Source organism: Sus scrofa, chromosome 16 (assembly GCF_054392235.1).
Source record: "Sus scrofa isolate SSC_HxYL_T2T_F1_AM1 chromosome 16, Sscrofa_HxYL_maternal_Yorkshire_Landrace_v2.0, whole genome shotgun sequence".
Classification (NCBI taxonomy): Eukaryota; Metazoa; Chordata; class Mammalia; order Artiodactyla; family Suidae; genus Sus; species Sus scrofa.
Genome location: NC_139398.1, coordinates 17,123,704 through 17,149,380, shown reverse-complemented (window position 1 = coordinate 17,149,380; position 25,677 = coordinate 17,123,704). Strand labels below are relative to the sequence as shown.

The window sequence follows — 25,677 nt, the reverse complement described above, 5'->3', positions numbered from 1 at the left end:
AAATTTTATTATGTAATAATTACTTCTAATATGCTTATTTAATGACTGGTATTAAATTGACATGTAGATAGAGAAAATTAAGGAATAATGAAAACATTTTAAAATGATAAATTAGGCTACTATTTTTCCTGTGTCATTTAAAACTTTAAGTTTGGTAAAATTTACTCTTTTAGCCTAGCAGTTCATGCTTTTTCCTAAAAGGAAGGGTTAATTTAGCCATCTTGGTACTTAAAATTCATAATAAATAAATCTGAATTAATAAACATTTACTGACAAACTTAGAAATGGGCTTCTCCGGCAAGATATATTGGATAACGAATAACGCCAAGCTTTCCCTTCTATTTCAATGCCTAGCCATGAAAAAAAATAAATTTAAAGTGATCCTTTTTCACTAGTTTGAAAAAGAGGAAGAAAAGGCCACAGTACATCTTTTGTCTACTGACCCTTAGGTTCTCATTTGAACATGATCTGGAACTCTCTCCTCAGACAGATAGTGCTTTGCAGATTTTATCTCTCCATAAATACTACACACATGCTATTTACTGTGATATACTAGCATTGCATGTATATATACAGGTGTGTGTATGAAGAATGATAGAGTGCCTGCCATGGCACCAGCTGTTGTCACACAGACCTTCTCTACGGTTCCAGGGTTCTAGTTGATTCTAAGTTGTGTGGAACCCTTTTAAAGGAAGTACAAACGCTTGAAGATGAATCCCAGAGAAACTTCCTTTGCCTTTATTTCCAAATGGAATCTTCCAGTATCTAGTCTCTAAAAGCAGCCTCTAAATTTTCTCACCGGTTTCATCCTCACTCTCATCTGCTAACTCTGAACTTGGCTTATCTATTACTATTTAGGTCAGGGATTGTGATCCAGACAAAAATTACATTTTTTTTTAAAGTTAGCAAAAGTCATGCATTTAGAAAATAAGGTCTCTAATCACATGGTTTAGTATTTAAAAGATTACCTGTCTGCTCTGTATGACTGTGCATCCATCATTGGCAAAGCCACAAGCACTTCCTCACGTCACTTTTTGATTTGTTCTAAGGGATGTCATTTCCATTTTACCGGTGAGGAAACTGAAGCCCCGTCAGTGTAGATGACCTGCCCAAAGTGCACAGCAGCATCTGGGACCCGATCCAGCAGCCTTACCATTGCCTCACCTTCAACCACAGGCTTCTCATGGGCTCAAGGAACAAACACAACTACCCAGAAATTAGGAGGGTTTTTTTTTTTGTTTTGTTTTGCTTTAAACTTTGGTTTTTGACAAAGACTAATTTGTTACAGAATTGCATTTTATTTTCCCACAAATTCCTCAACATAATTATTTTGTACAAAATGAATTTCTCAACAGGCAATTTTGAATAGATAGTCAATTTTGTGGTTTTCACAAGCCATAGAAAATTAAGTAACTGTCATGCAAGATCTTTTACTTTATTTTATTTTTTGATTTTTAGGTCCACACCTGCTGCACATGGAAATTCCCAGGCTAGGGGTCGAATCAGAGCTATAGCTGCTGGCCTATACCACATCCACAGCAATGCCAGATCCAAGCCACATCTGCAACCTACACCACAGCTCACAGCAACACCAGACTCTCAACCCACTAAGCAAGGCCAGGGATGGAACCTGCATCCTCATGGACACTAGTTGGATATGTTACCACTGAGCCACAATGGGAACTACAAAAATTAAGTAGCTGCCTTGCAAGATCTTTAAATCAACTTTGAATTTAAGGGTGGCATCAAAAAACATATCAAATATCTGTGTTCCAATAGGTGTGAACAACTGGGTGTTTGGTTTCTTAAAAAAATTTGGCATGGATGTCAATGCAAAACAGTGAAGAAAACGAGGACAGTACTGAGGCAAAGTCTTGGATAATTCCTCATTTCATAGATGGGGAAAATGCAGCCAGGAAAGGTTAGGACTTTACTCACAGCCAATAGTCTCATCATTAAATCATGCTGCTTTATTGCCATGTTTACATCAGTATTTGGCTATCAAATTAACAGTGTGTTCCCTGAATTTGAAAAGGCATGACCTTTACAGGTACACAAAGCCAAAAAAACACTGACAGCATGAGAAGGGCCATCCATCTCCAGAAAGAAAATAAATCCTTCCACTGATGAATTTTTATCATAATCGCCTGCTCACAGGCTTTCTGAAATTTATAGAAACAAATTAGACACCTTTTATCTGTATACCAGAGAACAGACCAGAGTAGTAGATGAGTTTAAAAGGGAAACAAGTTATTTTGGCAATATATTCCCATTCCCACCAGTTAATTTCATTTTCTTTCTTTCTTTTTTTGGCTACTCCCCAATTCCCGGACCAGGGATCAAACCCTTGCCACAGCAGTGATAACACCAGACCCTCAACCCACTGAGTGACAAGGGAATTCCTAATTGTTGAGAATTTTCTATCAGAGTGATATAATCAAGTACAGAGAAAGATTATAATAATTTCCATTATGACAATTTCTTTTTGAATGTCTAAACATTTCTAAGTACCTAAAAACATTTTAATTATGTATCTAAGTCTTAGAGATTGGAAAATTTGCATCACAGTGGTGAGAATCCAACAGCACTCTTCCCATATAAACATCTTTTCATAGCTCTCTCCAGACAGGTTGAAATGAAACATATATTACGAATTAATCTAAAATAAATTACATTTTCTCAATTGCAGCCATTGGCTGTCACCTTACTAAAAACACCCTTCAGCCAAAATTCAATATCTAGCCATTTGATTTAATGCAAGCTACTGAGGTCTGATGAAAGCAAGAAAGTGTGAAAATTTAAAACCCTTAAAGCAAATATAGCAAGGTTTATAGGTGATGAAAATAATTGAGTATAAATCCTATATTTTATTTCAATCTCTCACAAAATCGTCCTGTCCTAAAGAGTCAAGTGTCTTGATTGAGTAGACTTTAATGTTCCAAAAATAATCTATCACGGCAGAGTTTTCCCATCAGCAGCATATGACTCTCATCACCTTCAAATATTTCTCATTAAATAGGGATTAATTCACAAGGCCCCCCTACTCGGCAAAGGACCCACTGTAAATATGCAATAGTTCAGGGAGAGTTGTTAACATCATTATCAAAGGCACAAACCTCCTAAAGAGCTTAGCAAGTTTGCTTGTATAATGAGTCCACAAAGACTTCTGTCTCCATGGTGGCTGGGCAGCTATTCTGCATCGAAACCCTATTCAAAGTTGTAAACTTTTGTTTTCTTCCTTCTCAGAGGCATTTCATCTGCATCTTTTCTTTACTCATTTCAAACAACGAAATAATTAGCTGCACAAGTGTTATCCAATGCCAACCGTTATAGAGAAAAATTTCAACAGTACCTCTACCTGGGGTGAGGAAGTAGATGGAAAAAATGGGTAGAGACTGGTTGCTGGCATGCAAAAGAAAAAGCCATAATTTATTTAGTTACTTATTTAAATGATTTTTATTTTTTTCATAATTTAGTAAAGAATGATGAGATATATAAAGAAAAGGTCCATGTCCCATTCATAATGTATTTCAGAGATGGTCCAGAGTTGGAAACAACTGCTCAGGTGAGACTGGATTCATCACAGATCAACAGCCATGGTAAGAGCACCAATCAAATGTAGGGCTGTCAACACAGTCCTGGGCCACCCCTGTGATTTGTCAAGGGGGTGTTCAACCAGAAGGGCTGGAGAGTCCAAGGTGTGTGTTACTGGGGTTGTAAGGAGTTTTGGTTGTTTTTTGTTTGTTTGTTTGTTTGTTTTTTCCTCCCTTTGGCAAAACCAGCATCCTATAGTTTTCTCTTGGGGATTCCTTGTGCATGGCAACATACTAAAGGGATCTGTTGAATCTGGTCTGAACAAGTATCACTCAAATCAATCTTGTCATTGAATATTTTCATGACCATGCTGCTGGGGACTGAACCATGTGCCCCTGAAAATTCCTATGTTGAAGCCCTAAACCTCATTACAGTACAGTTCCTCACAATGTGATCAGACTTAGAGCATTTAAAGAGGTGATTCAGTTAGTATGGGCTCTAATCCAATCTGACTCGTGTCCTTCTAAGAAGAAGAGATTAGGACACAAGGAGAGAAAACCATTGTGAAGCCAGGAGAAAGAGGAATCTGCAAGCCAAGGAGAGATGCCTCTGTAACACCAACTCTGCTGACACCTTCATTTTGCACTTCCAGCCTCCCAAACTGTGAGAAAATAAATTTCTGTTATTTAAGTTACTGAGTTTTTGGTATGTTTTATAGCAACCAGAGCAAACCAAGGCACACAACTTAAAGACTTATTGGAAGGAAACACTATCTTAGAGTAAAACTGTCCCTATAATTAGTGCGCCGTGGAGGGTACAAAGCCCATGACCCCTCTGACATTTGCATCCCTCCATATGAGCAACTACTACTCATAGTTTAGTTAATCATTATGAAGATCATAGTTTCTTGTATGACTGTGAGTTGCAAATTTAGAGGTCCTTCTGCAAATTCTTTGAATTTTGTCCAAGGATCAACTTTTCTGTTTTCTTTTGTTAGGAAAGATGGAAAGGGTAAAAATACAAATGTAACATTTTCATGTCTACATCTTGTTTGATCATTTGCTTCACCTGTTAAAATGCCTACCACTTACTAAGAACTGTGCTACATAGAGGACATATGGAAAAAGCCACGCACATGTGCCTCATGGACTTCAGAGCTGGGAGGAGAGGAAGAAGTATTAAACAAATATTGATACAATTTATTATTTCATTTCAGTTTTGATAAGTGATATAAGAGAAAAATGTAGTGGCAGCTGAACCACAACATTACAGCTGTCACTAAACAAATCCAAGGCAGAGCAAATAATGATGAAAATAAAACATAGAACTCACATTAATGTTTCATGTTTTATTCTTTTTAATACTAAATAAGCTTTATGGATAATTACTATTCAACAATATACATTTATGCACCTTCTTAGTATTACTTGTGATGAGAGAGATCTAGAAAACATTGTTTTGAATTCATTTCAATATAAAACATTTCCCCCTATTATTTTTGCATAAAATGAAAACTATGGCTCTTTACCATCTGATTTCTTTACTGATATGTATTAAATAGACTATATATGTACCAAAATAGATTAGAGTGCTATTTGCTAAACTGGGCAACAAAGTAGTTTGGGTTGCAACAAAGTCAGGGTTTGCAATTTTGGCTGACAAAAGATGGTAACACTCAGATACTGTGTTTCAAGTGGACTCATCAACATGATTTAGTTTATGCAAAATGAAAGCTTTTTCAAGTCATCTTTTTTCCTCTTTTGCCTTCCATTTCAGTTTCCTGTCTCAGATCTTTGCACTGATGAACTGAATAATCCTAGTTCCTTTCCTCTATTGTTAGAGTCTAGCTATTGCTTGTCTTTCAAAAAGTTTAAAGCTATTTCTTTTGCTTTAAATGATTTGATCTTTCTCAGAGTATCAAGCATTTATATGTGTAAATGATTATTTTAATATTATTTTCTCTTTGAGACGCTAGAGATAATAATTTCTTTCTTTCCTTTTTGCTGTTTTAGGGCCATACCTGTGGCATATGGAAGTTCCCAGGCTAAGGGTCAAATCAGAGCCACAGCTGCCAGACACAGCCACAGCCACAGCAATTTGGGACCCAAGCCATGTCTGCAACTTACACCACAGCTCACAGCAATTCCAGATCCTTAACTCACTACGTGGGACCAGGGATTGAACCCACATCCTCATGGATTCTAGTTGGGTAGTTTTCTGCTGAGCTACAAAGGGAACTCCCTAGAGATAATAATATTAATGGCTAATAATTATTCAGCATTGACTCTGTATTAGGCCCTGTGCTAAAATCTTTATGTACTCTATCAAATTTAATCTACCCTAACAGCCCTATGAAGGTTCCCAGGCAGGCTAGAGGTTGATTGGAGCAGTAGCTGCTGGCCTACGCCACAGCCATAGCAATGAGGGATCTGAGCCGTGTCTGTGACCTACATCACACTTCATGGCAACATTGGATCCTTAACCCACTGAGGAAGGCCAGGGATAGAACCTGCATCTTCATGCATGCTAGTCAGATTCATTTATGCTGAGCCATAACAGTAACTCTCTTTGAAGTCGATTCTATTAGTGGCCACTTTTTTTTGGGGGGGGATGAAGTAAGTTTCAAGGAGGGTTACCAATTAGGATTCCAATCCAGATCCCAAGCTCTTTTTATTTCCAGGTTTTTTTTTTTTAATTTTTAAATTTTAAAAAAATTTTATGGCCACATTTGGAAGTTCTGGGACCTACACAGCAGCTGTGGAAATTTCAGATCCTTTAAGCCCACTTCATCTGGCCAGGGATCAAACCCTTGTCTCCACAGAGACCTAAGCCGCTGCAGTTAGATTCTTAACCCACTGTGCCACAGCAGAAAGCCCTGGATCCCAAGCTCTTAGACACCATGATGACGGCCTGGCAAAGTAAGTGGTGGGGGCGGGGGTGGGATGCGGTGGGGGGACAGTTCCTTTCATGGTAACCCCGAAGCTCTGTGGGGGTGAAGATTTCCCACAGGCAGTACTGAAGTTCAACATTCAAGTAACCATCTGCATAAACCATCCCTCAAATATGCATACATTGTCTGCTTTGGAATATGCAATTATACAGATGTTTGTGATACAGGCACACTGACACATTATTGTTACGTATAGCAGCTTCACATGATGATGATTATTTGCTGCCCACTAGCAAGAAAACATTTCTTCACAGTTAAACCCACAATGGTGGTTTAATACTAAGGTAGAGGTTCCTTCTGTGAGTTCCACTCCAAGAAAATGGCTGAGGTTTGGATAGTTTATTGGGTGAAAATAATAGCCAGCTGTCTTCAGAGATCCAGGATGGGCAAAATAATATCGTTAATGAAGGCAGGCTTTTTAACAGGTACCCACATGAATTTTGAAAAGTAGTGGTTAGCAGCACAAAATACTCCTACATAAGCTCACAAATTGTAATGTCAGGGAGTTCCCATTGTGGCTCAATGGTAACAAACCCAACTAGTAACCATGAGGATCACCAAATGGGTTAAAGATCCAGCGTTGTGGTGAGCTGTCGTGTAGGTCGAAGACTTGGCTTGGATCCGAATTGCTGTGGCTGTGGTGGAGGCCTGCAATTGCAGGTCCAATTCTACCCCTGGCCTGGGAACTTTCATATGCCATGGGTGTGGCCCTAAATAACAAAAAAAAAAAAAAAAGGGTGGTTTAGTGATTAGGATTTGGTGCTTTCACTACTGCAGCCCAAGTTCAGTTTTTGATCTAGAAATTGTGATTCCCACATCAAGCCACTGCATGCGTGTTTGTTTTGAGTGTGTGTGCACACACACACTTGTGCACATAATAAAATTAAAAAAATTATGCTGTCATTAATTCTATACCTTGAATCCCTACTGTGCGTCAGGAACTAAGCAAGCACTAGCAAAAGCAGGGTGTAAAATCACTCAAATCCTTGCTTATGTGGAGTGTCCAAGCTTCCCCTTACAAAGGAAGCCCAGGTGAAGAGCATCCCCACTGGTTACTGGCCACTTGGGACAGATCTCTTATATCATAATTTATCAAGTTGCTATTATTCATGTGTTCAGTTTTACTAGGGAAGAGGAAGGGTCCAAGGCTATGCCATGTCCATCATTATTCTCAGGACCCAGTTTGCCATCTCTCACTCTAATAGGTACTGAAGGTATGACTCTGAGGCAGCCCCACCCACAGTGTCCACTGAGATGGGAGAGGGGTGAGTCTAAGCTGAGCTTGAAGAGGGAGCTCTGGGAAAATCTATCACTGACCATCAGAAGTACACGGCTGGATACCGAAAGCTTTACAACCAGAAATATATTTTAAATAAATTCAAGAGTTCATTTGATTCCTCTGAAATATAAAGTCTTGGTAAGTGAAACATTTGACCTAGAGGGGGAGCTTAAGAACTTGATAGGACTCTGCGAAAGATGAAGAAGGAAATTGAAAGAAAAATGCCCATTGTGGACTCCACAGGAAGCAGGCAAGGGGCTAGATCATTTCCACACAGATATTTCAGCTTATTTGGAGAAAGAGGAAAATAAAAAATTATTGGTCCTCCAGAGTGTGTGAGTCATTTCCAAGACAGATGTGCTCCCTGCTGCTGACAGACCTGGAACAGCTGTTGTGTTTCAACTGCCAAGTCCTAGGCTGTGGTCACAGGGCGACGGAGCAAAGAGTCAGAGTCCCCCGAAGCTGACAGATCGTCTGTGCTTTCACCGGACTGCGGAGCCCAACAATTTCCAGCTCTGGACGATCTGTGAACTCAGAGTGGAGAGTGCCATGTGGATTTGCCCAGCCAGGCTCAGAGGTTCCTTCCAACCACTGGCATAGATACCGCCCTGAAGTGCTTCCTTACTGTTAGACATCTGCGTATTTTGTGATTACAAGAAATAAGTGGGAGTTGTTTCTGGAAAGGATCTTATGAATCTGGAAGCTCAACTGATGACACCGTTTCCAGAAATGTTAAAGAAAAGCAGGGATTTGAGGCAAAAATAAGTCCCTGTATTAGGGGGAATTTGCTTAAAACCAGTTTGCAGTTTAACTCTCTTCATCAGGAATCCTGAATATCAAGGATTGTCAGAAAACTGCATTTAAGCACTCTGCTACACTGCCTCAGGATGGGCTGAATTCTGCCCACTGGTTACAGTAGCTGCTTTTTCCTCTCCAGACTGTGGGGCCACTTCCTTCTCCAAGCCAGCTCTTTGGGGCTTCCAGGACGTAGTTCTTCCCTCTCCGTGGCTCTCTCCTTCCTGGCACAGTTAGGGTCATTTGTCAGCTAAAGTGTGTGTATGGGGGAATCTCTAAAGGCAGGGTGGAGGAGTGACCTAACTCCATGTGCCAGAATGATCAGTTTTTGTTTCTCATACTGGACACATGTGACAATTGGGCAGCTTTGGTCCAGACAGGTGGACTGAGGAGGCTGCATAGCAAATCACTGCCCACCATCCCCCTCACCTTCCACTGTGCTCTAGGCTGATTCTGTCACTTGTCCCAGGGCAGAGCGGCTTCTGGACACAGGTAAGACCCTACCCTCTTTAGCCGGTGTATCTGTGAGACACACTTACCAATCCATGATTAGTCCTGTCTGACCCATAGATTTGTACTGGGCTAATCTTCCTAAAGAATAGAGTGACCATGTATGCAAGGTGTTGAGCAAGTCCTATTTTATACCTGATGTCCCATCCTGATAATTATCAAAACACCCATCCTCGCACATGAGCCCCAGTGTAGGAGAGGAATCCATGATGCTGTGGCAACATTACTTCTCTGTGCAAAATCTTTAAACAACTTCACATCCGTTGCTAACTTCCTCATCTCCAAACTGTTTTAAAATATGAATTTAAGTCATTTACTCTATTTTTTTTCAAGCTCTGCCAGAGATGTTCTTTTTGCTTTCGTATTTATCTTTGTCAAAACTCATTTAGAAAAGGGAACCCTCCTGCACTGTTGGTGGGAATGTAAACTGGTACAGCCACTATGGAGAACAGTTTGGAGATACCTTAGAAATCTATACATAGAACTTCCATATGACCCCGCAATCCCACTCTTGGGCATCTATCCGGACAAAGCTCTACTTAAAAGAGACACATGCACCCGCATGTTCATTGCAGCACTATTCACAATAGCCAGGACATGGAAACAACCCAAATGTCCATCGACAGAGGATTGGATTCGGAAGAGGTGGTATATATACACAATGGAATACTACTCAGCCATAAAAAAGAATGACATAATGCCATTTGCAGCAACATGGATGGAACTAGAGAATCTCATCCTGAGTGAAATGAGCCAGAAAGACAAAGACAAATACCCTATGATATCACTTACAACTGGAATCTAATATCCAGCACAAATGAACATCTCCTCAGAAAAGAAAATCATGGACTTGGAGAAGAGACATGTGGTTGCCTGATGGGAGGGGGAGGGAGTGGGAGGGATCGGGAGCTTGGGCTTATCAGACACAACTTAGAATAGATTTACAAGGAGATCCTGCTGAATAGCATTGAGAACTATGTCTAGATACTCATGTTGCAATAGAACAAAGGGTGGGGGAAAAATATAATTGTAATGTATACATGTAAGGATAACCTGACCCCCTTGCTGTACAGTGGGAAAATAAAAAAAAAAAAAAAAAAAAAAAAAAAAAACTCATTTAAGTGGACACATGGGAAGGTAATTTTGGGATGACTTATCCACAATTCAACACATGGGGTGCAAGTGTTTGGGAAGTTCATTTTTTTTCCGCTTTGACTAAGAAAAAACGACCATCTAAGTGACAGACTCTATGTCATTTTAGAGAATGAAAGCAACTAGCTGAGGCAGTCTACAAACAAGCAAAAGGCAGAATGATGGGGACAAATTAAACAGGATTATTTTTAAGTTTTTAATACTTTTGTTAAATGAGTCAATCTGTAGTTGACTCATTTTGCATTTTTTGGGGGTCTAGTTACTATACTTATAGGTTATAGAGTTATATCAGATGATCTTTGTTGTTGTTGTTGTTTGTCTTCTTTTTAAATTTTTTTTTTTTTTTTGTCTTTTTGCCATTTTCTTGGGCCGCTCCCACGGCATATAGAGGTTCCCAGGCTAGGGGTCGAATCGGAGCTGTAGCCACCGGCCTACGCCAGAGCCACAGCAACGCAGGATCCGAGCCGCGTCTGCAACCTACACCACAGCTCACGGCAATGCCGGATCGTTAACCCACTGAGCAAGGGCAGGGACCGAACCCGCAACCTCATGGTTCCTAGTCGGGTTCGTTAACCACTGCGCCACGACGGGAACTCCCCTAAATTTTTTTTTTACAAACCCTTGTGGCAAGGGCTGACTGAATAGATGGCAGTGAGGGAGCTGCTCTGCTATGTACGACAGATCAGGTGATCTTGAAGAACGGCATTTGGAAAGTTTGATTCTGTAATTATGAGTTTTGTTTTTGTTTTGTTTATTTTAAGCAGGTCAACTTGAGAAATAAACATAAAGGCTGTAAGACAAAAATCAGTCTTCACTTTTCTCTCCCTATTTTACTCAGAGCCTGAAAAAGGAGGGTGAGTCTTCTATCTCCTTTAATACGCAAATAATTTTCCAACTTAAAATAAATAAAAGACACAATGTCTATTTTTAATCATTCACAGAGGTTGAATGATTAAGTAAACTCCATCAAATACTTCTGTTATGATAAAGAACTTAGCTTTCTTTTTAAAATCCTATGGCTTAATAATTTTTTTCCCTCCTGGATAGATTGTTTTCTCCTGAAACTGATTATGGTTGATCTGAAGTAACCTTAAGGGTCAAGTAGGGCCTTGGGGGCCCGGCCTTGACTGTGTATAAAACTTCTCAATGGCTATGACCACACTATTTCCCAAAGACTTTTGCAATTAGACATCATTGTATGAATCCATAGTGAAAACTTGGCCCTTAGATAGATCTTAAGCTAACTCCATAAAAAAATTTAAAAATCCATAAAATTAAAAAGTTATATCTTAATATAATCCTCTACTATATTTAATATAATATTTTACTATAACTTCAGAGTGTGGAGTATTTATAGTTAGCAAATTCAAAGAGATTCCTACTGGGAAAGAGTGAAGTTTCAGGATCCAAAAGAGATAAGACTCCCCTGCCCCACATGTCTTACAGATGTTAAGTCATACTATGGAATTCAGAAAACACACTTCTCTATTCTAGCAGCCATATAATTGTGGTGAGTTGAGTTGTGACCCCATCTGCAAAATCATACACTAAATTCCTAACCCCCAGCACCTCAGAATGTGACTGCATTGGGAGATGGGGTCTTTAAAGAGGCAATTAGGAATTCCTGTCATGGCTCAGAGGAAACAAATCTGACTAGCATCCGTGAGGACGCAGGTTCAATCCCTGGACTCACTGAGTTAAGGATCCGGCATTGCTGTGAGCTGTGGTATAGGTTGCAGACGAGGCTTGGATCTGATGCTGCTGTGGCTGTGGTGTAGGCCAGTGGCTACAGCTCCAATTTGACCCCTAGCCTGAGAACTTCCATATGCTACAGGTGCGGTCCTAAAAAGACAATAAATAAATAAATAAATAAATAAATAAATAAATAGATAGATAAATAAATAAATGTATGTATGTAATTAAGTGAAATGTGCGGTATTGGGTGTGCCCTACAATATGACTGGTGTCTCCACAGGAAAAGGTGATTAGGACACAGACACATGCAGAAAAGACTATGTGAAGCCACACAGGAGAAGGTCATTATCCTTTAAGCCAAGAGAGAAGCTTCAGAAGGAATCAACCCTGTTGACATCTTGACCTTGGACTTCCAGCCTCCAAAACTGTGACAAAATGCATTCATTTTCTTTTCTTTTTTTTTTTTTTTTTTTTTTTTTTTTGCTTTTTAGGGCTGCCCCCACAGCATATGGAGGTTCTCAGGCTAGGGGGTCCAACTGGAACTGTAGCTGCCAGTCACTGCCACAGCCACAGCCACAGCCACAGCCATAGACACAACAATGCGGGATCCAAGCCCCGTCTGTGACCTATTCCACAGCTCATGGCAAAGCCGGATCCTTAACCCACTGAGCAAGATCAGGGATTAAACCTGCATTCTCATGGATCCTAATCAGATTTGTTTCCACTGAGCCACAGTGGGAACTCCAGAAAATATATTCTTGTTGGTTAAGTCACCCACTCTGTGGTCTTTTGCTATGGTAGCCTAACAAACTAATACAATAGTCAACTCTTAAAATTCTATTATAGGATTTCCTGTCGTGGAGCAGAGGAAATGAATCTGACTAGGAACCATGAGGTGTCAGGTTCAATCCCTGGCCTTGCTCAGTGGGTTAAGGATCCTGTGTTGCTGTGGCTGTGGTGTAGGGCAGCAGCTGCAGCTCTGATTTGACCCATAGCCTGGGAATATCCATATGCTAAGGGTGCAGCCCTAAAAAGAAAAAAAAAAAATCACATGTTACCTTGGCTCTCTCTCTCTCTTTTTCTGTTGAGGCGAAGAATACTTCATCAGACTAAGCCTTGTTACCTTGAGGTCCCCAATATATCTCTGAATTTCATGACTAAAATGGAGATAAATACACCTGTCTTCAAATGTCCATCAAATGCTTCAAAAGCATCAAATGTATTAGAAATGTATTAGTAATTTGCTGACAAACTAATCTCCTGCACAAATATGGAATGAAGTTATTATGTTCACTGTTTGGACTTTGAATTTTCTGCATTCTTCCCTCAATGAATATTTCTCATGCCAGGAAAGCCTAATTTCAAAATCCTGTTTTGCTTTTTTATCACTATATACCCAAGTGGAGGATTCTGCATCTGTTGATAAGCAAAACTTAGAGGGAAGAAAAGTCTGTACACATATTTTAGAAAGGATATGTGTTATCTTTTCTTGTCAAAATGAAAGCTACATTGTTTGGACATATGCTTTGGACATATGCATATGCTTTCTTATATGCCACTTACAATCTACTTTCCATTAAAAGTTGTCTCTACATGTGGCTTGCTCTGCAATCCTTAAAGGTATACTAGTCCTAAGGCCTTAACCTTTAAGTTACTATTCTTTATGCTAACAAGTGGCACATTCCTCAGATTCTTTGTGATGGTTAGTTCTGTATGTCAATTTGACTTGACTATATCAGTCACTTATTTAATCAAATTAATGTAGGTATTGCTATGAAGCTATTTTGTAGCTGTGGTTAAAGTGATTTTCAGCAAAGGAGGTTACCTTTGATAATGTAGGTGGGCTTCATCCAAACACTGGAAGGTCTTAAAAGCAAACATTGAGGTTTCCCAGAAAAAAAGAATTTCTGCCTTTAAACTGCAGCATCTACTTCTGCCTGAGTTTGTAGGCTGCCAACCTGCTCTATGAATTTTGGATTTGCCAACCCTTAAAATCATGTGTGCCAATTCCTTAAAACGAATCTCTTTACACACACACACACACACACACACACACACACACACACCCCTATTTGTTATGTGTGTAAACAGATCTCCATTTTTTCTGTTTTTCTGGAGAACTCTGACTGATACCTTCCAGAAAACAGTTGATTCTATGTGTAGCTTCAGATAAGGCCTATTTGACCCTCATGTACTATCTGGTTTGGATGCAGGGACAGCAGAAGAGATTGGCCTTAGGACCTTTATAGAGTCCTATGACTACACCCGGAATGCCATCAAACACAGTGGTCCACAGACACCGGGTTATGTTTAGATATGGCCTCACCTGACTACCTTCAGAACCTACTATTCATTGGTTGTATCTGTCCCCTTATTGAGTTGCTATTTTCTCATCTACAAAATAAAGATGAAATACCTGCCTCTTCAGTTTGTTGCGAAGATTAACGGGAATATGGGAATAATTTACACCATGTACGTGGCTTGAAGGACTTCAATCACTATTAGTGACAACTCCTTTTCCACTCACTTTTTGGAGGGTTGGTCTGTTTTCTTCATGAATTTTCTAAGCCTATCAGGTCTGTTACTGACTTAATAGAAACTTATTATGTTCTATCTTTTTTGTGTGTGTGTGGGACCCATGGCATATGGAGGTTCCCAGGCCGGTGTGTGAATCTGACCTATGGATTCAGCTGGGGCAACACTGGATCCTTTAACCCACTGCTATCTAACCCGATGCAGTTGGATTCTTAACCTGCTGAGCCACAGTGGAAACTCCTATTTTCCGACTTTCGTTCCCAGTTCATGAAAACAGCACCTGCAAGGTGCGTGGCTCTATCTTTATCATGTAACTGAGAAGCAAGACAAGCCTTGGAGTGTGATGCCTATTAGAGCAAGGTGTGGATTTCTGTTATCCATCGTTACCTGCTTTCATGATGCTCATTTTGCAGTGAAAAACATCAATTTTCTCTTGTTTTTGCCTTCCAGCTTTGTTGAGATAGAATCGACATACAACATCGTGTAAGTTTAAGGTGTACAACATGCTGATTTGATACACTGGTATGTGGCAGTGATGAGCAACCACAGTGTTAGCTAACATCGGCATCACATCACATGGTTACTCTCTGTTTTTTGTGATGTGAGCACTTAAGATCTACTCTCTTAGCAACGTTCAAGTATATGGTACAGTATTACTAACTACACTTACCATGCTGTGCATTAGATCCCGGAACCAATTCAGCAACTGCAAGTTTGTACTCTTTGACCAACAGCCTTTCCTCTTCCCAGAGCCTGGTAACCACCATTTTAATCTCTGTTTCTAAGACTTTGGTTTTTTAAAACTTCACACTTAAGTGACATCATACAGAATTCATCTTTTTCTGATTTATTTGCTCAGTCTGAAGCATAACCCTTAAGATCCACCCACGTTGTTGCACATGGTAGGATTTACTTTTATTTATAGCTAAATCGTATTCTGCTGTATTTATTTACCACATCTTCCTCACCTATTTATCCACTGACACTTAGATTATTTCCATATCTTGACTATTGTGAATAATGGTGCATGAACAATAAACATGATGGTGCAGAAATCTCTTTTGAGATCCTGTTTTCATTTTCTTTAGGTAGATACCCAGAAGTGGGTACAGAGCAGTTCTCTTTCAATTTCTTGATAAACCTCCATGCTGGCTTTACCATAGTTTTGCCATGATGACTGTACCATTCCCACCAATAGTACAAAAGGGTTTCCTTTTCTCCACATTCCCCACTAACAGTTATCTCTTATCATCTTGATGACAGTCATTCTAACAGGTGTGAAAACCTTTCTCAAATGCATAGTTTCCTAAATGACTCAAAAAGAAGCTTGCTCAAAGACTGCTGTACAATGGATAGTAATTAAACAAAACAAAGAAACAAGCTAAAGAACATTAGGACACTATGTGATTTCAATTGCTGGGAGTGATATATGGAAAGAGATACTTGGCCTTGGTTAGAGTTGGTCAACTTGCTCATGACCTACCGATGAAACTCCCAGGGAGTGTGTTTCGCAGGGGGAAAAGGATGGGCCTTCTGAGGACATGGTGCTCATCTGGGCAGCATTCTACAATGATGCCCCCAACATTTTTCTCCAGCCTTTGAGACACAGCATTATGACTTTTTCGTTTTTCCCGAGAAGGTAGAGGGAAGCACCCTAAACAATCTTTTACTGCAGTTCCAATGGGAATAAGGCTGGCACACTTCTTCCTTGGTCCACCTTAGGCAAGGATAGTTGCTCCTTCTCCTGTCCTCCCACATAACCCTACAGTTAGCTGTCTCCTGTACTGTGTATTTCACCCATGACAGGGCACTGGCATTGTATATTTTTCTTTTTCTTTTATTTTTTAGGGCCGCACCTGAGGCATATGGATGTTCCCAGAATAGGGGTCGAATTGAAGATGCAGCTGCAGGAATATACCATAGCAACACCAGATCCGAGCCATGTCTGTGACCTACACCACAGCCCACAGCAACACCGGATCCCCAACCCACTAACCAAGGCCAGGGATCGAACTCACATCCTCATGGATACTAGTTGGGTTTGCTACTGCTGAGTCACAACAGGAAATCCTGGCATTGTGTATTTAGACTAGATTAGTCTCCTCAGTTACACTGGGTCCCCTGCGCAGAGTGAAGGTCTTGTTCACTCTTGTGTTCAGCTGCCTGTCCAGTGCTGAGCACGTGTCAACCCCTCAGTGTTTATTTTATGCACGAGGCCCAATGACACTCAACTGTCTAAATAGGAAAATATGTGATTTTTCTGCATTAAAGTCCAGCAAAGGGACAGCCTCAAGACACCATGTTGTACCACAAAGGTACATTGAATTTTTAGTCTAGGTCAGAACGGTCACTTGCAGACAGTAAATTTCATCTCCCTCAAGGTTGACCAGGTAAAGTTAGAGGCAAAAATTGATTTAGAGCTCTGATATGACCATGTCAACCACATTCTCTCAGAAGAGTGACTCTCTGATAGACATTCAAAATCTCCTGTGGGTGAGAGTGTCAATGAATCATCAGTTCAAGCTTCCGCTGTCTTTTGTTTTTGTTTTGATCTTTTTTTTTGTTTTTATGGCCACACCTGCAGCATATGTAAGTTCCCAGGCCAGGAGTCGAATCTGAGCTGCACCTACAGCTTATGACACAGCCATGGCAACACCAGATCCTAGCCGCATCTGCAACCTATGCCACATCCTGCAGCAACGCTGGATCTTTAACTCACTGAGTGAGGCCAGGGATCAAACCCACACCCTCACAGAGACAACATCAGGTCCTTAACCCGCTAAGCCACAACAAGAACTCCATTTTTGTTTCAATTTTAAAAAATATTTTAACAACTTTTTTGAATAGATAATCAATTCACATATGCAATAAGTCAAAAAAAAGTCAAGAAACACAATCAAACATCTTCCTCCAACTCCATCTCCTGTCTGTTCACCAAGCTCCTCCCAATGTCACCTCTGTTACTAGTTTTAGTGAATCCTAAAGACTTCCTTTTACATTTGCTAATATAAGTTCTCATTCTCCCCCTTTTTTTCTTTGCTTTTTTGTTTTTTCCCCCAGGGCAACACCTGCAGCATATGGAAGTTCCCTGGCTAGGGGTCGAAACAGAGTTGCAGCTGCCAGCCTACACCATGGCCACAGCAATGCAGGATCAGAGCCAAGTCTGTGACCTACACCACAGCTCATGGCAACATCGGATCCTTAACCTACTGAGAGGGGTCAGGGATCAAACCTGCATCCTCATGGCTACTAGTCAGATTTGTTTCCACTGAGCCACAACAGGAACTTCCTATTTTCCCCTTTTGCACAAAATGATACTTCATTACAAAAAAGTTCATTCGTCAGAGCTGAAGGAAGTTCAAAACAATGTGGGAAAATTTCAGCTTCATAAATGGAAGAAATTAAGTTAACCCAAAGATAAAGGGAGACTGGCGAGAAAGAAAAACATAAAGTGTCAAAGTAGTTTTTATTTGCTTCTCCGTCAGCCTGGAGCAAAGGAGAGAGAGTCTCCACTCAGCAGAGTGTGAAGGGTCTTGGCAAGCCTGTGCATGTCTGTGTGCTTCAAGGCAGACTTGTTTGGTCATCAGTCTTTCCAAATAATACACTTAGGGTGTGCCAGGAACATGAAGAACAATAGCACACCGAATGGTGTGGTACAGCTTGTGGTCAGAAGAATTACGCGAAATGGCACCAATACTCTTAATAAGATGGTCATCTTCTTTTATTCCTCCATCTCAAACCTCCCATTTTCTTTGCTACCTTGTTTCTGTCATCTGGGCTGTGTTAATGCAAAAATGGGGAGGATGCATAGCAATTATCTGGAAAATTAAGTGGAAAAATCAAAATTACTTGTCCCTTAAAAGATCTGGGTAAATCTAAAATCCAGTATTTCCTATGACTGAGAAGACTTCAAGTTTCAGAACACACACTTTCTCTCAGGAGCCTAAAGTTACATTTTTAAAAACACAGACATCACACATGTCTTATCTAAATTGTGAGCTATTATTAAGATTTGTCTTAGTTCATTGTAATTAAAATTGAGTCCTCTCCATTTATCCAAAAAGGTAACAGTTTAACTTGTATTGACTTGAGATCAAGGCTGAAATGCTGCAAGTACTGAACAAGATCCATCCCCATGAACCTATTTTCACTACCATTATCACTCTCTGGTGTTGAGCAGGATAGTCATCTAAGGTTGTGTCCTGTCATATATGTGGCCAGGGGTTCAGCTGGGGGTCTCAGGGAGCTCACCTAATGGAGGAGGGCTACCCCTACCCAGAGGAAGGGTAGCTTACTTCTAGCTGGCCACAGAAAGCACTGCCTTCTTGTAATTCTCACATGGTGCACTCCATGTATTAGCTCAGCCTTGAAGCCAAGTGATTTCAAACTACTGGCAATAACAGGTGCACAGTGATTATGTTTACATGGGAGATGATACATCAGGTTCATTTGGGATAGTCTTGCATTATACCTGTTAACCACCTTAATTATTACTAAAGCCACTTTCACCCTTAAGAGTGCTTGGGAATAGATGACCTTTTATATTGGTCATTCGAGTCTTGTATTTTCTGTTTCACCTTTGTTTTCATAGCAAGGAGATTAATTTAGGGGGTATATCTGAATCCCTTTTGAACTTACTATCTCAAGAAAAGCCACGATGATCTCTTAGATGTGCTGCATTTCTCTTTGAAATCCATTTTGTAATGCAGATTCCTACAAATAATTGAATTCTTAAAAATCAGCAAACACGTGCACTATTTCATGCTGATTAGGATAGTTGTGCTCCTTCTACAACTCTCTCATTTATGCATAAAAAGAAAAAGTCAATGAGAGTAAAACAAGCATTCTGCAGTACCTCAGAGCAGTTTCTGATTTCATTATGCATAGTCTCAAATCCATTCTGGTCACTTTGTCTCTTATGTAATTTTGGCATTGATTTGGCCAATCTGATAGCATCTCAGACAGCTGAGGGAATTCCATAACCCTCACAGGCAAGGTACAGTGAATCCCAGTGAATTCTGGATATTGCCAGTGGAAGAAAAATATATTTACTGCTAAGGTACTAAGAGCTCTGGCTGCTTCCTTCATTTGATGCCATATGCAAAGTGGATGTCACAGCAGGGTATAAAATCCAGCTGCTTTAATGCTTTTTTTCTCATGCAATTGTCTATGTCTATATTTAGGACTCTTTGTTTTGATTTGGCAATTTGGGCCAGGAATTGGTGCAAATGCTAAAGAGACAAGCTAGTAGAGCAGAGGTTGTCAAACTTTTTCTGTAAAGAAATGGACAACCAATATTTTAGGCTTTGCATGCTAAACAGTCTTTGTTGTAACTACTCAACTCTGCCTTACAGCACAAAAGCAGCTGTAGATAATGAGAAAACAAAGGCTATGTTCTAATAAAATTTTATTACAAAAGGAGCTGGGAGGCTGGATTTGGCCTTTGGCCCCTTTAGGGGGCCATAGTTTGCTGACCCCTACAGTGAGAGGACTCAACCCGCCTTCTGATCCTCCTCATTGGCTTTTTTTTTTTTTGTCTTTTTAGGGCCACACTCACGGTATATGGAAGATCCCAGACTAGGGTTCAAATCAGAGCTGTAGCAGCCAGCCAGCCTACACCACAGCCACAGCAAAGCAGGATCTGAGCTGAATTTGTGATCTACACCACAGCTCATGGCAACACTGGATCCTTAACCCACTGAGCAAAGCCAGGGATCAAACCCGAGTCCTCATGGATACTAGTCAGGTTCATCACCACTGAGCCATGAAGAGAACTCCTTCTCACTGGCTTTTTATCGAAAAATGTGCTCTTATCAAAATTGTGATTCACAGCAAAGTCCCCATCTTCTCTTTCCTTATCTAATAAGACATTATGGTTTTTATGGCAGAAAACCATTTAAAGATTTTCAGAGTTGATTTTGAGAATCCTATTACATTTCAAGATTTATTCATGAATTAACAAGTTATTCTTCAGGCAATTTATTGGATGGAGAATTAATCGCACTGAAAAATTACAACAGATAAAATGGATCAATACAATGGATTGACGTCAAATGGGATACTGGTTTAGTAAGAGAATACGCCCTTTGAATAAGTTACCTAGGAAAAATATTGGTAAGGTCATAAACGGAAAAAGTAGATGGTAGGTTACCACGAAAGCATTTGAGAATAAAAAAGCTTGATAGCTTGGGGTCTGCTATTATTCCAGTTTTAGAGTGTGGCTCCCTTTTCTCCTCCTGTGTTACATTTACGGTAGCAATCTGATGAGCATGCCTTTGAAATCAGTGAGATGCTCACATCTGCTTGGATCTCTCAATAGGCAAATTCATGAAGATCTGTGCTTCCTTCTAACCTAAAAAGAAGTACTATATTCTCTCATCCTCTCCACTTAGCTCCCAAAATAAAGATCCATGGAGCTATCCATACTCGTCTCTCGAAGAAAACAAAACACTCATGAAGCAAAACCCTGAGCTGGTTTTAACAAACACACCTTTTGTCTGCAGATAATATCTGTGACTGAGTCCTTAAGGAAAGCATGTTTTGTTTAAATTGGCAATGCTTAATGGGCATGGATATTAAAATTTTCATCACAGCAAAGGTCCTAGGGTGATAACTGTAATATCTGGCTCATAGGCATATCTTCACTAGAATTCTATACAGTTTAAGGCTTGCAAAATGAATCAGATCTTGATAATTACATTAGGTTTCCAAAAGATACACATTTAAAACCCTGGTGTGAAAAACTTTATCATATTTTGACTGATTCTATCCCTCTGAACTGTAAGCAATAACATATTTAGAAAAGATACTAGTCAAATGATGATAGAAGAAGAAAGTCTTTCTAGTTCTGTGAATGTAACTACCTCTTTATTGCACAAACCCCCCCATCATTTCTCAGAGGTTTGTTTTTTGTTTTTTTTTTTAATCTACTATTGTGAGAGCCACAGATTCACCGTCCCAGAGCTGCTCTCGATGGGTCCCTGGAGGAAGAGAAGGCTGTACAAAAACAAAACACACAAACACAAACCAGACTGGGCATGGGGTGTAACGAATGATGAAGAGCCACAGAATCACACTTAAGCCTTCCTCTGGCAGAGATGTGAGCTACCAGTCTCAATTTTAAAGTTTCAAGTTTTTTAAACTTTTAAAGTTTCAGGAGCAATTCATGCTAAGGCATCATACTAAGAAATGAAGCTTAAAAAAAAAAAGGTTGGAAAACATTTCCCACAGGAAATGCACCCTGCTTGCTCTATCTGGCCAAATTTCTATCTACAGAGGAAAGACCTTTGTTTCTTTCCCCCTCCCCTCTTAAAATATTATTAGGTTGCAAACAATAGCTTTTCTGTTGCAAAGCAGGAATAAAGGAGCCTAAAATCAGTACACAATTGTGTGATCACTGGTTTGCCTTGTATCTCAAAATTGTTAAGAAAAAAAAAAAAAAAAAAAAAGACAGTATTTACAAAGCCAGTCATCCTACTCACACCAAAAGATAAGGGAAGGCCCTGGAATCTGTGAGCAAAAATCCTAACTACCCATTTATAGGGTGCTGGCAATATTTCCCACAAGAACTTGCCAATTTTTAAGCACTTTTTCTTGCTTTATTTACCCATCTTTAGTCAAGGGAGATATTATTAGTTCTGACCTTTTTAAGTTTGTTATTCCTTGTGCTGAACACGGGTGTAATGAGAATGTGAACCTATAAAGTGCTGATGGCATTAAAACAAAACATCTGGCAAGCATCTTTTGTTTATTTCTTTCAGATTTTTTTTTTTTTTTTTTTGTAATTTTCTATCACCTCTGAGGATGTTTACCAGTTAGCTCTCATTTTGGCCAGGAGATGTCACTGTAGTTGGATTAAATAATTTACAGAGTAATTTGAGATATTCTGGAAACAGTCTGAGTGTCGCAAATGTATAGAAAGGCGTTCTGGAGTACAAGTGGACTCTCTACACCCAATTCTGTTTTCAGACAATAGGTACAGCATTTGTGTTATGCTCCAGATTTAACAAGAATGCTTATCCCCTTGTCCTCGATAAATGTCAAATAAACTTGAACAAGGCAGCTAAATTTATCCATCTGGGTGAAGAGAGGTTTTCGTGGCCATAGACATGAGGGAGCTTAAACCTCTGCATATATGATCAACTAATATTTGACAAGGGTACAAAGAATACTCAATGGAGAAAAGATAAATTCTTCAATAAATGGTGTTGGGGAAACTGGATATTCACACAAGTATGACACTGAATTTGTTATCTTATACCATATGCAATAGTCAGCTCAAAATGAATTAAACCTTGAATGTAAGACCTGAAGCCAGAAGATTCCTAGAAGAAAACATAGCTGTTAAGTTCCTTGGCATTGATCTTGGCGATGATGTCTTGGATTTGACCCCAAAAGCAAAGGCAGCAAAAGCAAAAATAAATGCATGGGACTATGTCAAACTAAAAAAGCCTCTGCACAGCAAAGGAAACAAGCACTAAACGAAAAGGCAACCTATGGAATGGGAGAAAACATCTGCAAGCCACATATCCAATAAGAAGTTAATATCCAAATATACAAGGAACCCATACAACTCAACAACAGCAATAATAAGAATAAGAATAAGAATAAGAATAAGAATAAGAATAAGAATAATGGACATTTTTCCAGAGAAGACACACAAATGGCCAAGAAGCATACGAAAAGGTGCTTAACACCACAAATTATCAGGGAAACGTGATTATCAAAACCACAATGAAGAATCACCTCACTTCATGAAAGGCTGTTAGAATGGCTGTCATCAAAAAAATAAATAAAATAAAAAAGAGAGAGAGAGAGGTAACAAGTGTTGATGAGGATGTTGACGTGAATGTAACTGGTACAGCCACTATGGAAACCATTATCTCAGTTCCTCAGGAAACTGAAAGAGAGCTACTACACAACCCAGCCATCCTACTTCAAGTGCTGATGGATAACCCAGAAAGGTCTATTTCACTTCATTACAGTCCATCCTCTGGATCATACTGCACTCTAGAGAACATCTGAAAGTTGAACATCTGAAAGTTAAGCAGTAGACTTCATGTTATTTACTGTGTGTGTGAGGGAGTAATTTTTTCTGTTTTGTTTGTTTGTTTGTTTTGTCTTTACTGAGATATAACTGACCAGTGCATGACTAGCTTGGTGCATACTGGATACATGCTAAATCAAACTGAAAGGAAAAATTAGGATGAAAATGTCCTAACTACTGCTTCCTCTCATTCCCCCTCCCCTCCTGTTTTTGATAAGCATGATTTATTCGTGGGGTCAAGGATAGTTTGCTTTACCATAATGCCTGACAGCTAAGCAGCATATGCACTATAATTTCATTTCTCTGGTGTACTTCCTACATTTATGAATATATAAAATGAAGTAGGATCTTGTCATTTATTACAATACTCTAATGGTTAGCTAGTAATAAATCTCCAGATGGTAAAATGATTCTTTACGTATTAACCAAAATTACCTGTTGTTCTTACAAAGTAGGTACTAACTGGATATTTTTCATGGGACATTCTCTGAAGTCATGTTCTGTATTTGCTCCACCAGATTCACTCTGGAACTTCTGTACCCTCTTCTGTATGCAGGAGCCAGACTTCTAGGGGTTAAATAGACACAACAAGCCTCCTTTGATCTTTAGCTCCTAACTGGAATTGACCAGTGGGCAGCCCAGCAAAAACAGAGGGCAAAAGAAAGCAGAGGTCATAGCCTTTATCATCAGACATCCTTCCCACTCAGTCGTCTGACTACTAAACAAAGGCTTCTCCTTCTGACACAGCTACAGTTCTTTCCCATTCCTGGCAAATACCCCAGGGGTTTTCCTGCTTCTGTCCTCTCAGGCTTAGGAGCTAGCCCAGGGTACCACCCATCATTTGCAGGGTCCTGTATAACCCTGCCCTCAACCTAGGGAACGTCTCTCTAGTAAAATCTCTCCATTTGCTTGTTTGAATGTTCCACATTCACACATCATTTCTGGACCCTAGGTGGCATCTGAAGCATGAAATAAGCTTTAGGTTTTATTGAAATATGCAATACTTACTATTTAGTTATATGACTAGGCACACATTCCTTCTGGGTGGTTTTTTTTTTTTTTAATAATAAAATAGTTCAGGTAATTTGAATTACCTGAACCAAGTATTGGAGAGAAGTTTGTGGAGAGAAGATAATGCATAAAGACAACATAATATTTGAAACAAAGAACCGCAAAACTAAATTTGTTAGCTTGAATCATAGGTTTATTTTTAATCTCAGTGCCAGGTTATAGCACTAGCTTAGCCACCATGTTTACTGAGCGCCTATTAAGAGCCTGACACTGTGCTCCACATTTTAACATAATCACCCATATGACAAACGTGCAAGGCAGGTTTTATGCCCATTTTAGAGTTGTGGGTAATGAGACTCAATAGGTGTAGTAACGCACCTCACACACATGGCTAGTTATGAACTAGCAAGGAATCCAGAGGAGCCACACTCTGTCCACAGACCACCCCATCCAGAAGGACACTGGAACTTCGTGGACTTCATATGTCTAAAAGGACTTTAAGAGTTCCAGAGCCTTCAAATAAGCCCATTTAATTTTACTTAACCTAATCTTCCAAACAGATGTCTTCACAGAACCGTTCCCAGAGAGAACTCATTAACATCTGCGGTCCATGGATCACGTCTGGAAAATGGGGTTCATGCCTCTATTTCCTGATTTTCTTTCTCTAAGGGCTGTGTCTGATGCTTGTTATTCCTTCTGGAACCAGTGATTACATTTAGGAAAGGCTGTTCTAAAACATCAGGTGCACTGGAGATTCTCAAACACTATGTTGTTATCAAAAGGATGTAGCATATTTGTGAGATTTTTAAAGCATGTCATAATTTGATGATGACAGGGAAAAGGAAAGAGGAATCTTCGTAACAGGAAATTTTCTTTAGCTCTTAATGACTTGGGCAGTGACCAGGCTGGGGGTCATCTGATAAAATGATTTACTCAAGAAAATCTTGGTGTGAGTGATTTTTAATAACAAATGGATGCAGGACTAAGAGCTAACATTTATTTAATGCCAGGAATGGGCCAGCCATGACGCTCAGCTCTTCGCCATGTTACCTCAATCAAACCTCATCACACCCCTTTGCGGTAGATATTATTAGTTCCTAATTTTATAGTTAATCTCAAAGTTGAAGTTTCATTGTCAGACAGCTAAAGTAGAGGAAGCAGCATTGAGCT

The 25,677-nt window shown here is 39.7% G+C and overlaps 1 protein-coding gene and 1 long non-coding RNA gene across 4 annotated transcripts in view; both read right to left on the bottom strand.

Moving 5' to 3' along the window:
* Positions 1-25,677, bottom strand: part of FBXL7 (F-box and leucine rich repeat protein 7) — a 408,940-nt gene that overhangs the window by 99,854 nt on the left and 283,409 nt on the right. The window lies entirely within an intron of this gene.
* Positions 1-25,677, bottom strand: part of LOC146395456 (uncharacterized) — a 47,160-nt gene that overhangs the window by 13,853 nt on the left and 7,630 nt on the right. Inside the window, exon 2 of the long non-coding RNA XR_014830817.1 lies at positions 13,847-13,983. This is a non-coding gene — a long non-coding RNA (uncharacterized LOC146395456). The remainder of the gene's footprint in view (positions 1-13,846; positions 13,984-25,677) is intronic.